At 39.6% G+C, this 15,024-nt stretch overlaps 2 protein-coding genes across 3 annotated transcripts in view; one reads left to right on the forward strand and one right to left on the reverse strand.

Annotated features, from left to right (window-relative positions):
• WASHC5 (WASH complex subunit 5) overlaps positions 1-4,691 on the reverse strand; it is a 62,934-nt gene extending 58,243 nt beyond the window's left edge. For both annotated transcript variants that reach the window (XM_037802441.1, XM_037802440.1), the window contains exon 1: positions 4,565-4,691. The gene's annotated coding sequence lies outside the window, so the exon portion shown is untranslated. The remainder of the gene's footprint in view (positions 1-4,564) is intronic.
• Positions 4,692-4,781: 90 nt separating this feature from the next.
• NSMCE2 (NSE2 (MMS21) homolog, SMC5-SMC6 complex SUMO ligase) overlaps positions 4,782-15,024 on the forward strand; it is a 279,573-nt gene continuing 269,330 nt past the window's right edge. Inside the window, exon 1 of the mRNA XM_037802327.1 lies at positions 4,782-4,907. The gene's annotated coding sequence lies outside the window, so the exon portion shown is untranslated. The remainder of the gene's footprint in view (positions 4,908-15,024) is intronic.

The raw sequence follows: 15,024 nt of genomic DNA on the forward strand, positions 1-15,024 counted from the left end.
ACTGTTTGATATATTTGCAAATAATCGCAAACACTATAAAGAGAGCTGGGAGATGTATCCTTGTCCAATTATTTCCTAGAAATTGCATTGTAGGGTATTAAGGATTAAATCATGTCCCCCACAAAAGGTACGTTCAGGTCCCAATCCCTGGTCCTGTGGGTGTGAACCCATTTGTAAATAGGACCTTGGAAGATGTTATTAGTTAAGGTGAGCCCAAACTGAATGAGGGTGGGCCTTAATCCAATATGGCTAATGACGTTATCAGAAAGAGAAGCAATGGGGAGCAGCCAGAAGCTGGATGTCAACGGAATCTGATGTCACGTGCACTGCCATATGACAGAAGAGCCAAGGAACCCCAAAGATTGCCAGCTAACTAGCAGATACAGACTCTGGGAGGAAACAAGCCTTCTAGCCTCTGAAACCATGAGCCAATCCATTGAATGCTGTTTGTTTCAGTAGCTGGGAAACTAAAACAGTTTTTGGTATCATAAAGTGGAGTGCTGCTATTACAAATACCTAAAAATGTAGAAATGTTTTTGGAATTGGGTAATGGGTAGAGGCTAGGGAAAGTTTGTATTGTTTTAGAGAATACATATTCGTCAGGAACAGAATGTTGGTAGAAATGTGGATGCTAAAGGTACTTCTGTAGAGGACTTAGAAGGAAATGATGCATGTGTTATTGGACATTGGAAGAGAGGTGATCCTGGTTATAAAGTGGCAGAGAACCTGTGCTGTGACATCAGCACACATTATGTCAGACTGAAAGTAAAACTTGTAAATGAGGAACATGAATATTTAGCTGAGGAAATTTCCAAGCTAAGTGTGGAAGCTACAGCTTAGGTTCTTCTTGCAGTTTACAACAAAATGTGAGAGGAAAGGGATAAGCTGAGAACTGAACTCTTAAGCACAAAAAAACAAGAAAACTGATTGTTTGGGAAATTCTGAAGCTTTCCAGATAGTGTGTTCTAGACAAAGGCCAGTAATAAGCTCTATCAGGGACACCCCTAAGCTACCAGAAAGTGAGGCTCCAGATGAAAGTGCCCATGTGAGGGTTTAACAGAACAACCCTTTGCTAATGAAAATGTGGCTAAACACAGATCCAGTCAGCCATTTCAATGGAAGTCAAGATTGGAAATGCAGTTATTCAGGGAGGATCTGTGGAAAGTTCTATTGTCTGATGGTTTGAACCCTGTAACTGCAAGTATAGCCAACAAGGTTTTTGCAAAATTTGTATGAGCAGATCCACTGCCAGCCTGGACTGAAAGGGACAGAGAAGGCACAAATTGAAGGAACAATGACTTTAAGGATTAAACCATGGAAGCAAATGTCTGGACCAAAAAGATCTCCTTGGGACAAGAGAGCAGGCCCACGCTCTTACAAGTGGAAAGAGTGGCTCCACCCTCACCTTTGGAGGGGGCATACCATCTGTCCCCATTCTTGGAGAGGGCAGACCTTGAGCTCCATTGTACAGGGAGAGTGCTGCCACCCCAAGGCTTCAAGATGGTGGGGCCTGTGCCCCAAAGTTTGTGGAGAGCCTGACTGCCATTCCAATGCTCAGAGAGTAACAATTAGGAGGAATGACCAGAAAAACAAGGATTGAACCTGATAGACACTGTTGGCTAGAGTGAGAACAGAATATGGGAGAAGTGATAGGTATCACTTCTGAAATTAGATTACCAAAAGACTATGACTTCTGACTTGGGCACTCTTTCCAGCTTGCTCGCCCTGGGGGAAGCAGATTGTCATGTTGTAAGAGACCTCTGCGGGGAGGTCCAGGTGACTAGGGGTTGAGCCTGCCAACAACCAAGAGTGAGAGAGCTTGGAAGTAGATCCCCCTAACCCTAGTTGAGCCCCTACTCACAGACTGACAGCAACCTCAGGAGAGCCCCTGAGCCAGAGGCACCCAGCTAAGCCAAATCCCAGATTCCTGACCACAGAAACTGAGAGACCATACATGTTTATCATCATAAACCACTACCTTTTGGGGTAGTTTATAATACAGCAATAGAGTTTACAAGTAAGTCCAAAGGCCCCTGGGACAGGAATGTGCTAAACCTGTATAAGGAACTGAAAGGTGGCTCATGTGGCTGGAGCAGAGTGAGCAAGGGATAGAATCAGAGATTAGGGGAGGTGAATGAGTTAGGGATGAGTGCATGGAAAGAGGAGGAGCCATTACAGCTGTCTAGAACTTTCTCTTCTGAGGGCATCCTCTAATACCCATTAAGATGTAAATTATTAACAAAACCTTTTAGTTTTCTCTGTGATGCTTGCTTGTTAAACTACATTGATTCCTAACAGGTTGAATTTCAGATCACTTTGAAAGGGAACACTTGATTTTCTGCACTGATATGGTCTGGCTTGGGAAATGAGAGAGGAAAAGGGGAAGAAATAAAGGACAACGAGCAAAACAGTTATAAACTGAGGGTCCTCTGAAGACCAGCAAACTAACCCAGACAGTCTCAACAGGATGAAACTCGATATTCCAGAAGGGGGCAAGCCATGGTTAACAGGTCTAACTGCACCAGATTCTGGATACTATATCTGGATATCTGGATACAGATTCTGAATACAACGGGGCCCTGGAGGAAACCGCTTAAAGCAAAGCAACATTACCTGCCCTCTTTCCTACTCCTTCCCAACAAACAGACAAACACACTAGACATCTGCATGTACAAGTTCAGGAAAGCTTAGGCCTGGGATAATGACATAAGTCAGACTTTTGTGTGTTAATCTCTTACTTATGCCCTTACCCAAAAATTATACTATAGAGAACTTCTAAAAGGACATTAGAAATAGGAAAGGAAAGTAATTAAACATGTTAGGCAATAATGAAATGTTATGGATCTTAAATACCTAGGATATTTGCCTTCTCTAACATTCTATAAAAATGTTTATGTTGAGTTTAATGAAAAAGCAAGATATGGCTTAGCAAGATATGGCTTATATTTCATGCCCTTTTAATGAAATGAACTCATTGCAGCAATCCATTTCAACCCATGAAGAGCACTTGTGTTTTCTTTCTATTTCTTCCTCACTTGCTAAATTTTTGAGAATTTAATGAGTTAAAGCTAGATTAACTAAAAGAATGAAATTCCTTAGTTACATTATTATAATTAGTTACTTTATTATGTATTAAACCTCCTAACCTGGATTGGTTATATTTTCCATGTTAACAAATGGAATTTCCACAACTTGCAGAATATTATTTGGCTAGAATATTTGGTAAATAGCCCCATTATGGCTGAAAAATGGTCCTGAAGAACAAAATCTAAGAACCATCATTAAAGTTGCCTATCACTTTGCAGTGATTTCAGAGGTAGGAGGCTTTACAGAAGGTGTTAAAACTTAGCTAACCTTTAAAAATAAATCACTCTAGATGAGGTGCAAAATACACGTTGTAGAAAAAGCTATACTGAACTGTACTTTTGGAGGTTCTCTTGGTGTTAGGGATAAAGAAATTCACAGACCAGTTTTTTCAATACTCACTTTTCTTTTACAAGTCACCCAAAAAAGGGGTTGTAACTTTATTTTTAGGAAATGGGCATGCAACTGTGATTTTCAATTTGGGAAGGAATCCTAGACAAAAAAACAGCATGCTTTCAAAAATGACGTTTGTCGTCATCACATCTATTATCCAATGAGTACAAAGCCAAAATTCTTAAAGAAATTAAGTTGCTCTGGGAAAAACCACTATTTAACCTATTCAGAGGACAAAGGAAAACAAGTCTATTTTTATCGTTTCACAAAACCTCAGTTCCATAAAGGAGGAAGCACAGATCCATTATCAGGAAAAAATGAAATGTCTGTTGCCCAGATAAAAGTGACCAACATCTCTTCTAGAAAACTTTTGAAATAAGCCTATCACTCTAGTCCAATGTACGAATCTTGGGAGACAGGTGAAGGAAAACTGGGGAAGATGTCTCTGTGACCAGAGGCAGTAAAACTTCTTCCCCCTTCCCACTTCCCCCTCACCTATGTTGGAGAGAGCACAACGTGCTTGGAATTAGGAGACCCGTTTCCGTTACTGGGTCTGTCACTTCTTATTTTTACTGTTCTCCACAAACAAGTCAGGCTCCCCGAATTTTTTTCCCCAAATGCAAAAGGGCTTTGCACCACCATGTCTCAGGGGACGAAATTAAGGTGCAGAGTGGAGCAATGACTTGCGCAAACTCACAGCCCACGGCAGAACTAGAATTCAAACCCCGATCCGTCACACTGCAAAAGCCTTCCCCAACCATTCAGTTTCTCGACAGTGAATGCAGGAATAACGATGCGTACAGCATTGCTTCCAGAAAGTAGGAAGGATCAGATGCGGGCCAAGCAAATAAACATCGCTTCCTAAATCGCCAAAGGGGTGTGCAAAATTATTTCCATCTAAGTGAAGAAGTAGAGCCTGGACTACCCAACTCCAGGAAGCCGCTAAATCCTAGGACCCAGGGCTGTCCCTCCAGACCCCACCCAGCGCCGCACGTCTCCCCTCGGCCAGCGAGGCCCATCCCGGGGGCAGAGGGAAAGAAAGGGGAAAAGTGAAGAGAGGAGGCGCGAGCACCCCGACCCGACTCACCTGTCACCGAGGCCGCGCCAGTGGCGCACGCGCAGGGCCAGCGGTCGCACGCGGAGCCGGCACCCCGTCCCACCCGTCCCCTTCCGCAGGGGACGCCTTCAATCCCCAACCCAGATCGTGAGCCGGCCGCACCCGGGCTTCCGCGCCTGGCGCTTCTCGCCGTCACATGACCAAAGGGGCGGAGACCAGGGCGGGGCGTCATGTGATCCCTCGCCGGCGACGGTTGATGATGTGAGGACCCGCGCTCGCCGTTTCAGCGACGGTAGAAGGGAGTTAAGAAGGCATTGAGGTCCTGGTGTGGGAAGTTAGGGTGCCTCCAGACAGAGATAGATCTGGCAGTCAGGTAAGGCGGAAGCGGCGGCGGATTGTGATGGAGAGGGTGGCGAGAGTTGTTGCCTTCTCTTGGGCGAGTGCTTCGACCTGGGGGTCTGGCGACCGGGATTGTGGTTCTGGCTCTTTTCATGTCACAGCGGTCAGGCTGGGGCAGTATACATTTCTGTCTGAAAAGCTGTCTCTCCATCCTTCAGCCCTACGTGTATGGACAAAGATCGTGAACCTTTGATTCAAAATAAATTTGGTTTGAACTGTTTTTGAAAGCAGGGCCTTGGGCAAATCGTTTTAAATAAATAAAGTCTATGGGCCTCAGGGTCCTTTTCTTTTATGTAAATTGTTATTAGTGATAATGAGAGTGACGTTCTCGGTAACAGTTTATGACATACTGTTAAGTGACCAAGAAATGGTGATGGTAGTTGTTGTTGCCGTTGTTATATTTATTGATCGCCTATTTTGCGTGAGGAGCTATAGAATGTGTTAGGGTTCTAGTGTAAGGAGTTCCCAGGACGAAGAAGTGGCAGATAGTTGTGATAAGTTTTATAAGAGAAGAGTGTGTGATAGCAATAGTGGTAGCTTAAGGGAGGCAACAAGCGGTTGCTTTGTATGAGAAGAGAAGGATGTATCCTTGCATCTTGATAAAGGATGTACATCTTTAACCGAAGTTGTACAAGGCTCCCGTGGATTTAGAGGTGGTCAGCAGAATGTCTATGAAGTGTTTATTCTGTGCCTAGCACTGGGTTGTACGGAAAGATGAGGGGAGGCAACAATAGAGATGTATTTTTATGTTTGCATTAGCTAATAATTGGCGCTGCCTACAGAGCATCTTACAGTCTTGTTAAGGGATGCAAAATAACTTGCTAGAGAAGAACTCAGGAAATGCATACCCTTGTTTTAAACTTTCTTGTAGACCATACAAGAAATATGTAGACCATAGGTACAGGGAATAAGGAGGGAAGGCTCCAAGAGAAGGTTGATTTAAACCAGGGTTTCTGAGCGGCGACACTACTGACGATTTGGACTAGATTAATGTTTTTTTGTGGGAAAGATGACAGGAGAGCATATTATGAGATGTGGTTAGAGAGTAGGCACCCGGGACCTTCTAAGTTGTGGTTTGAATTTCATTTTCAGTACACTGGAAGAATTAAAGCAGGAGAAAATTACAGTTTTATTTATATTTTTAAATAATCGCTCTGCTTCCAGTGTGACTCTAGGCAATGAGAGTGGAAGAAGGGAAGTCAGGAAGTGATTACATTAGTCCATAAAGTTCGCCCATTTTAGGTGTACAATTCAGTGAGTTTTAGTAAGTATTTACAGTGTGCAGTCATCACTTGTAGAACATTTCTGTCACCCTCCAAATTTCCCCAATGCCAGTTTATAGTTTATTGGTGCTTCCAACCCAGCCCTAGCTAGGAACCCACTGATCTTTCTGTCACTATAAATTTATCTTTTCTACACATCTCAGTTAAATGAAATCATACAATACGTAGTTTTTTTGCACCTGGATTTTTCTACTTAGCATAATGTTTTTGAGGTTGTAGCGTGTATCAGTAGTCCATTGGTTTTGACTGCTGAATACTCTTCAGTTGTATGGATGTACTGCATTTTGTGTTTATCCATTAACAGTTGATAGACATTTGGATTGTTTTCAGTTTGGGGTTATTATAAATAATGCTGTGTGAACATTCACATACATGTCTTCATGTGGATGTTTTTTCATTTCTTTTGGGTAGATTCCTAGGAGTAAAATTATTAGGTTGTATGGTAAGTTTAACTTTTTAGGAAACTGCCTGTTTTCCAAAGTGACTATACCCTTTCATACTAACAGTGTATGAGGGTTCCAGTTTTTCCACGTTCCCCAATTTTTCCACATCCTTGTCAACACTTGATATTGTCTGTCTTTTGTATTATAACCATTCTAATGGGTATGAAGTGGTATCTCATTGTGGTTTAAATTTGCATTTCCCTAATGAATGATGTTGAGCATCTTTTCATGTGCTTATTAGCCACTGATATACCTTTCTTTTTGGTGAAATTTCTATTCATATCTTTTGCCCATTTTAAAATTGAGTTGTCTTCTTATTTTGTCATGAGAGTTCTTTGTGTATTTTGGATATAAGTCCTTTATCAGATACATGATATACATTTTTTCTCAGTCTGTGGCATGTCTTTTCCTTTTCTTAATGGTGCCTTTTGAGGTGCAGAAGTTTTTAATTGTGATCAAATCTAGCTTAAAATTGTTTTTTCCTTTGATGGATCATGCTTTTGGCCTGGTATCTAAGAACTCTTTGCCTAACCCGAGTTCACAAATATTTTCTAGAAGTTTTAAACTTTAGCTCCTACATTCAAATCTGTGATCCATTTTGAGTTTAATGTTCTTGTATGGTATGCATGTGGATCTCCACTTGTCCCAGCATCCTCTGTTGAAAAGATTGTCCTTTCTTCATGATTTGTCTTGGCACCTTTGGCACAAGTCAATTGATCACAAATGTAAGGGTGTATTTCTGAACTTTCAATTCTGTTTCGTTGATGTAAATGCCTATCCTTGAACCAATACTAGTCATGATTACTGTGCCTTTGTAGTAAATTTCGAAATTGGGTAGTGTAAGTTCTCCAGTTTTTTTCTTCTTTTTTGCTATTCACTATTCTTTGTATTTCCATATATATTTTAAGGTCAGTTTGTCAATTCCTACCAAAAAAAAGCAATCCCACTGGGATTTTGATAGAAATTGCTTTGATTTTATAGATCAATTTGGGGATATTTGCCATCTTGACAAAATTGAGTCTTTCAATCCATGAATATAGACTTATGCCCCTCCATTTTCTCAGCAATGTTTTGTAGGTTTCAGTGTACAAACTTAGACTTCTTCTGTTAAAACTATTCCTTAGTATGTTATATTTTGTGATCTGTAGTGAATGGTATTGTTTTCTTAATTTCATTTTCAGATTGTCTTTTACCTAGTATGTGGAAATACAATTGATTTTTTTTTTTTTTTTTTTTTTTTTTTACATTCTGTCACCTTGCTAGGTTTGCTTATTCCAGAGGTTTGGTAGATTTTGTAGGGGATCATCTACAAAAGGATATCATCTGCAAACAAAGGCAGTTTTACTTTTTCCTATCCTATCTGGATGTCTGTATTTTCTTTTTCTTGCCTTTTTGCACTGGCTAGAACCTTCAGAACATTGTTGAACTGAGAAACACATAAGACTGTTATAATTTTGCTTCAACCATCAAACATAATTTAGAAAATTCAAGAGCAGAAGGAAAGTCTGCTGTATTTACTCATATTTTTACTCTTTCCATTGTTCTTCATTCTTTCCTGATGTTCTAAGATTTCTTCTTTTATCATTTCCTATCTGTTGAGAGAACTTCCAGTACCCATTCTTTAAAGGTGAGTCTGCTAATGACAAATTCCCTTGTTTTTCCTTCCTCTGATAATGTCTTGATTTCCCTTCATTCCTGAAGGACATTTTTGTTGGAGGTGGAATTCTGGGTTGACAGTTCTTTTCTTACAGGACTTGAAAAATTTTATTGTGCCACTTCCTTCCAGCCTCCAAGGTTTCAGAATGAAAGTCTGCTGTCATTCTAATTGTTTTTCCCTGTGGTAAGGTGTTGTTTCTCACTACTTTCAAGATTTTTTCTTCATTTTTAGTTTTCAGAAGTTTGGATGTGATGGGCTTGGGTGTAGATTTCTTTGGATTTACTCTTTTTGTGATTTACTCAGATTATTGGAACTATAGGTTTATATGTCTTTTGCCAATTTCTACAAATAATTTTTCAGGTCCACTCTTTCTTCTCTCCTCTGGGACTCTGATGACGTGAATGTTCAGTCTTTTCTTTCAGTTCCATGTGTCCCTGAGGCTCTGTTCTCTTTTCTCCCCGTCTTTTTTGTCTCAGTTATTCAGACTGGGTGCATTCTATTGTTCTGTCTTCAAGTTCACTAATTCTTTACTCTGTCTTCTCCATTCTGCTTTTGAGCACATCCATTGATGTTTGTTTTGTTTTGTTTAGCAGACTTTAGTTTTCATTGCAGTTTTAGGTTTACAGAGAAAGTGGGCAGAAAGTACATAGAGTTCCTATGTTCCCCCACCCCCAGTTTGTTATTCACACCTTGCATTAATGTGGTGCATTTATTACAATTGATGACCCTCTATTGATACATTATTATTAACTAAAGTCCATAGTTTATAGTAGGATTCACTCTTTGTGTTATACAGTCTGTGGGTTTTGACAAATTCATAATATGCATTTATAATTACACATTTACAGCATGATACAGAGTAGTTTCACTGCCCCCAAACTGCCCTGTGTCCCACCCATTCATCCTTCTCCCCTCCCTCTGAGCCTCTGCCTCTGTGTTTTGTCTTTTTTAGAAGGTCATATCATTGGAATCATGAAGTATGTAGTTTTGCAAGACTTGCTTCTTTTACTTAAGCATTTAAGTTTCCTCCTTTTCACAATTTGAGAGCTTGTTCCTTTTTATCACTGAATAATATGCCATTACAGTTTAGCCATTCACCTGTTGAAGGACATATTGCTGCTTCCAACTTTGGCTCTGTAAACATTCATGGGCAGGTTTTGTGTATTTACCCAACTCATTTGTGTAAATACATAGAAGTGTGATTCCTGGATAATATGTTAAACCTATGTTTAGTTTTGTAGGAAACTTCCATACAGTCTTCCAGAATGGCTGTACATTTTGCATCTCCATCAGCAATGAATGGGGGTTCTTGTTGGTCCAAATCCTGACCAGCATTTGGGGTTGCCAGTGTTTTGGATTTTAACCATTTTCATCAGTGTGTAGTGGTATCTCATTATTGTTTTAATGTGCAATTCCCTAATGACATAGGATGTTGAGCATCTTTTCATATGCTTATTTGTCATTTGTATATCTTCTTTAGTGAGTTGTCTGTTCAGATATTTTCCCCATTTTGTAATTGGGTTGTTTGTTTTCTTATTGTTGAGTTTTGAGATTTCTTTGAATATTTTTGATACAGGTTCTATATCACTATCAAATATCTGATACCAACATCAGATATTTTGTGAATATCTTCTAATCTGTGGCTCTTCCTTTCGTTTTCTGAACAGTATCTTTTGCAGAGCAGAAAATTTTAATTTTAATGATGTCCAACTTACCAGTATTTTCTTTGGTGGATTTTGCTTTGAGTGTTGTATTTTAAAAGCCATCACTAAACTCAGGGTCACCTATATTTTCTCCAGTGTTAAGTTCTAGAAGTTTTATAGTTTTACATTTTACTTTTAGGTTTGTATTCCATTTTAAAGTATTTTTTGTGAAAGGTGTAAGGTCTATCTGTGTCTAGATTCATTTTTTGCATGGATGTCTAGTTGTTTCAGCACCATTTATTGAGAACACTATCCATTTGCCATAGAATAGTTTTTGCTCCTTTGTCAAAAAACAGTTGACTGATGTTTCTGTGGGCCTATTTATGGGCTCTATGTTCTGTTTTATTGATCTATTCATTTATTCTTTTGCCAGTACCATACTGTCTTGATCACTACAGTTTTATAGTAAGTCTTGAGGTCAGGTAGCGTCAGTCCTCTGACTTTATTCTTCTTCAATATTGTCTTGGCTTGCCTCTCCATATAAACTTTAAAATCACTTTGTCTCTGTCAGTTAAATAACTTGCTGGGCTCTTGATTGGGATTTTATTGAACCTATAAATCAAATTAGAAAGAATTGACATTGTAATAATATTAAGTCTTCCTATCTGTGAACATGGAGTCTCTGTCCATTTATTTAGATGTTTCATTTCTTTCATCAGAATTTTGGGGTTTCCTCATATAGATGTTGTACATATTTTGTTATGTTTATATTTAAGTATTTCATGTTTTTTGTGCTAATGTAAATGGTATTATATTTTTAATTTCAAATTGCAGTTTTTCATTGGTGGTATAGGATTGACTTTTGTGTATTAACCTTTAATCCTGCATTTTTCGTCTTTTTGCATTAGCTAGGACTTCCAGTGTGGTGTTTAACAGCAGTGGATATCCTGTCTTGTTCCTCATCTTGGGGAAAAAACATCCAATTTCTCATCAAGTATGATTTTAGCTGTAAGTTTTTTTGTAGATGTTCTTTATCAAGGATGAGGAAGTTCGCCTCTAATACTACTTGCTGGGAATTTTTATCAAGAATGGGTGTTGGATTTTTTTTTTTATGCATTTTTTATTCTGAACTTTAACATAGTGGTAACTTTTGAAGTATGATTTAACAAGTAGTTAGCAAATTTCAAAGAATGTCATGGGTCAGTTCCACAACTTCAGTTATTTCCATTATTGTAAAATATAACACATATACAGAAAGGTGTTAACTTTTTTTTTCCTCCTTCTTTTTTTTAAATATTGATTTTATTGAGATATATTCACATACCACGCAGTCATACAAAACAAATCGTTGAGAGGCGGGGCAAGATGGCGGATTGGTGAGCTGTATGTTTTAGTTACTCCTCCAGGAAAGTAGGTAGAAAGCCAGGAACTGCGTGGACTGGACACCACAGAGCAATTTGACTTTGGGCATACTTCATACAACACTCATGAACATGTTGAACTGCTGAGATCAGCGAAATCTGTAAGTTTTTGCGGCCAGGGGACCCACGCCCCTCCCTGCCAGGCTCAGTCCCATGAGAGGAGGGGCCGTCAGCACTGGGAAGGACAAGGGAGAACTGCAGTGGCAGCTCTTATTGGAAACTCATTCTACTAATCCAAACACCAACCATAGATAGACTGAGACTAGACACGAGAGAATCTGAGAGCAGCCAGCCCAGCAGAGAGGAGACAGGCGTAGCAAAAAACAGCAAGAAAAACTCCAAAATAAAAGCAGAGGATTTTTGGAGTTCTGGTGAACATAGAAAGGGGAAAGGCAGAGCTCAGGCCCCGAGGCTCATATGCAAATCCCAAAGAAAAACTGATCTCTCTGCCCCCTGGATCTTTCCTTAATGGCCCTAATTGCTTTGTCTCTTAGCATTTCAATAACCCAGTAGATCTGCGAGGAGGGCTTTTTTTTTTTTTTTTTTTCTTTTTCTAAAACAATTACTCTAAGAAGCCCAATACAGAAAGCCTCAAAGACTTCCAGTTTGGGCAGGTCAAGACAAGAGCAGAGCTAAGAGAGCTCTGAGACAAAAGGCAATAATCCAGTGGCTGAGAAAATTCACTAAACACCACAACTTCCCAAGTAAAGGGTGGTGTCCATTCACAACCATCATCCTGGTGGACAGGAAACACTCCTGCCCGTCACCAGCCCCATAGCCCAGAGCGGCCCCAGACAACCCAGTGTGACGGAAGTGCTTCAAATAACACGCACACACCACAAAACTGGGCGTGGACATTAGCCTTCCCTGCACCCTCAGCTGGTAGTCCCAGAGTTGGGAAGGTGGAGCAGTGTGAATTAATAAAACCCCATTCAGCCATCATTTCAGCAGACTGGGAGCCTCCCTACACAGCCCAGCAACCCAGAACTGCCCTGGGGGGATGGCACTTACCTGTGACATAGCATGGTCATCCCTCAACAGAGGACCAAGGGGTGCACGGCCTGGAACAGGGACCCACTCGCAAGTCTCAGGAGCCATATGCCAACACCAAGGACTTGTGGGTCAGTGGCAGAGACAAACTGTGGCAGGACTGAACTGAAGGATTAGACTATTGCAGCAGCTTTAAAACTCCAGGAACACCAGGGAGATTTGATTGTTAGAGCCACCCCCTCTCCCTGACTGCCCAGATACATGCCCCATATATAGGGCGGGCAACACCAACTACACACACAAGCTTGGTACACCAATTGGACCGAACAAGACTCCCTCCCCCACTCACCACAAAGGCAAAGCAGGGGAGAACTGGCTTGTGGAGAACAGGTGGCTCGTGGACGCCACCTGCTGGTTAGTTAGAGAAAGTGTACTCCACGAAGCTGTAGATCTGATAAATTAGAGAAAAGGACTTCAATTGCTCTACAAATCCTAAAAGAACCCTATCAAGCTAAGCAAATGCCAAGAGGCCAAAAACAACAGAAGATTATAAAGCATATGAAAAAAACAGACGATATGGATAACCCAAGCCCAAGCACCCAAATCAAAAGATCAGAAGAGACACAGTCCCTAGAGCAACTAATCAAAGAACTAAAGATGAACAATGACACCATAGCATGGGATACAAAGGATATCAAGAAGACCCTAGAAGAGCATAAAGAAGACATTGCAAGACTAAATAAAAAAAATAGATGACCTTATGGAAATTAAAGAAACTGTTGACCAAATTAAAAAGATTCTGGATACTCATAGTACAAGACTAGAGGAAGTTGAACAATGAATCAGTGACCTGGAAGATGACAGAATGGAAAATGAAAGAACAGAAGAAAGAATGGGGGAAAAAATAAAAAAAATCGAAATGGACCTCAGGGATATGATAGATAATATAAAATGTCCTAATATAAGACTCATTGGTGTTCCAGAAGGGGAAGAAAAGGATAAAGATCTAGGAAGAGCATTCAAAGAAATTGTTGCGGAAAACTTCCCAAATCTTGTAAACACTATAAATACACAAATCATAAATGCCCAGTGAACTCCAAATAGAATAAATCCAAATAAACCACCTGAAGACACTGTCAAACACAGAAGAGAAGGAGCAAGTTCTGAAAGCAGCAAGAGAAAAGCAATTCACCACATACAAAGGAAACAGCATAAGACTAAGTAGTGACTACTCAACAGCCACCATGGAGGCGAGAAAGCAGTGGCACGATATATTTAAAATTCTGAGTGAGAAAAATTTCCAACAAAGAATACTTTATCCAGCAAAGCTCTCCTTCAAATTTGAGGGAGAGCTTAAATTTTTCACAGACAAACAAATGCTGAGAGAATTTGCTAACAAGAGACCTGCCTTACTGGAGATACTAAAGGGAGCCCTACAGACAGAGAAACAAAGAAAGGAGAGAGAGACTTGGAGAAAGGTTCAGTACTAAAGAGATTCGGTATGGGTGAATTAAAGGATATTAATCGAGAGAGGGGAAAAATATATCTGACAAACATAAACCAAAGGATAGGATGGCTGATTCAAGAAATGCCTTTACGGTTATAACGTTGAATGTAAATGGATTAAACTCCCCAATTAAAAGATATAGATTCACAGAATGGATTTAAAAAAATGAACCATCAATATGTTGCATACAAGAGACTCATCTTAGACACAGGGACACAAAGAAATTGAAAGTGAAAGGATGGAAAAAAATATTTCATGCAACCTACAGCCAAAAGAAAGCAGGTGTAGCAATATTAGTCTCAGATAAAATTGACTTTAAATGCAGGGAAGTTTTGAGAGACAAAGAAGGCCACTACATACTAATAAAAGGGGCAATTCAACAAGAAGAAATAACAATCATAAATGTTTATGCACCCAATCAAGGTGCCACAAAATACTTGAGAGAAACACTAGCAAAACTAAAGGAAGCAATTGATGTTTCCACAATAATTGTGGGAGACTTCAACACATCACTCTCTCCTATAGATAGATCAACCAGACAGAAGACCAATAAGGAAATTGAAAACCTAAACAGTCTGATAAATGAATTAGATTTAACAGACATATATAGAACATTACATCCCAAATCACCAGGATACACATACTTCTCTAGTGCTCATGGAACTTTCTCCAGAATAGATCATATGCTGGCACATAAAACAAGGCTCAATAAATTTAAAAAAGATAGAAATGATTCAAAGCACATTCTCTGACCACAATGGAATACAATTAGAAGTCAATAACCATCAGAGACTTAGAAAATTCAGAAATACCTGGAGGTAAAACAACACACTCCTAAACAATCAGTGGGTTAAAGAAGAAATAGCAAGAGAAATTTCTAAATATATAGAGACAAATGAAAATGAGAACACAAGATACCAAAACCTATAGGATGCAGCAAAAGCAGTACTGAGGTGGAAATTTATAGCCCTAAACGCATAAATGAAAAAGGAAGAAAGAGCCAAAATCAAAGAACTAATGGAGCAACTGAAGAAGCTAGAAAATGAACAGCAAACCAATTCTAAACCAAGTAGAAGAAAAGAAATAACAAGGATTAAAGCAGAAATAAATGACATAGAGAACAAAAAAACAATAGGATAAATATCAC

The sequence above is a fragment of the Choloepus didactylus genome, chromosome 14 (assembly GCF_015220235.1).
Source record: "Choloepus didactylus isolate mChoDid1 chromosome 14, mChoDid1.pri, whole genome shotgun sequence".
Taxonomy (NCBI): domain Eukaryota; kingdom Metazoa; phylum Chordata; class Mammalia; order Pilosa; family Megalonychidae; genus Choloepus; species Choloepus didactylus.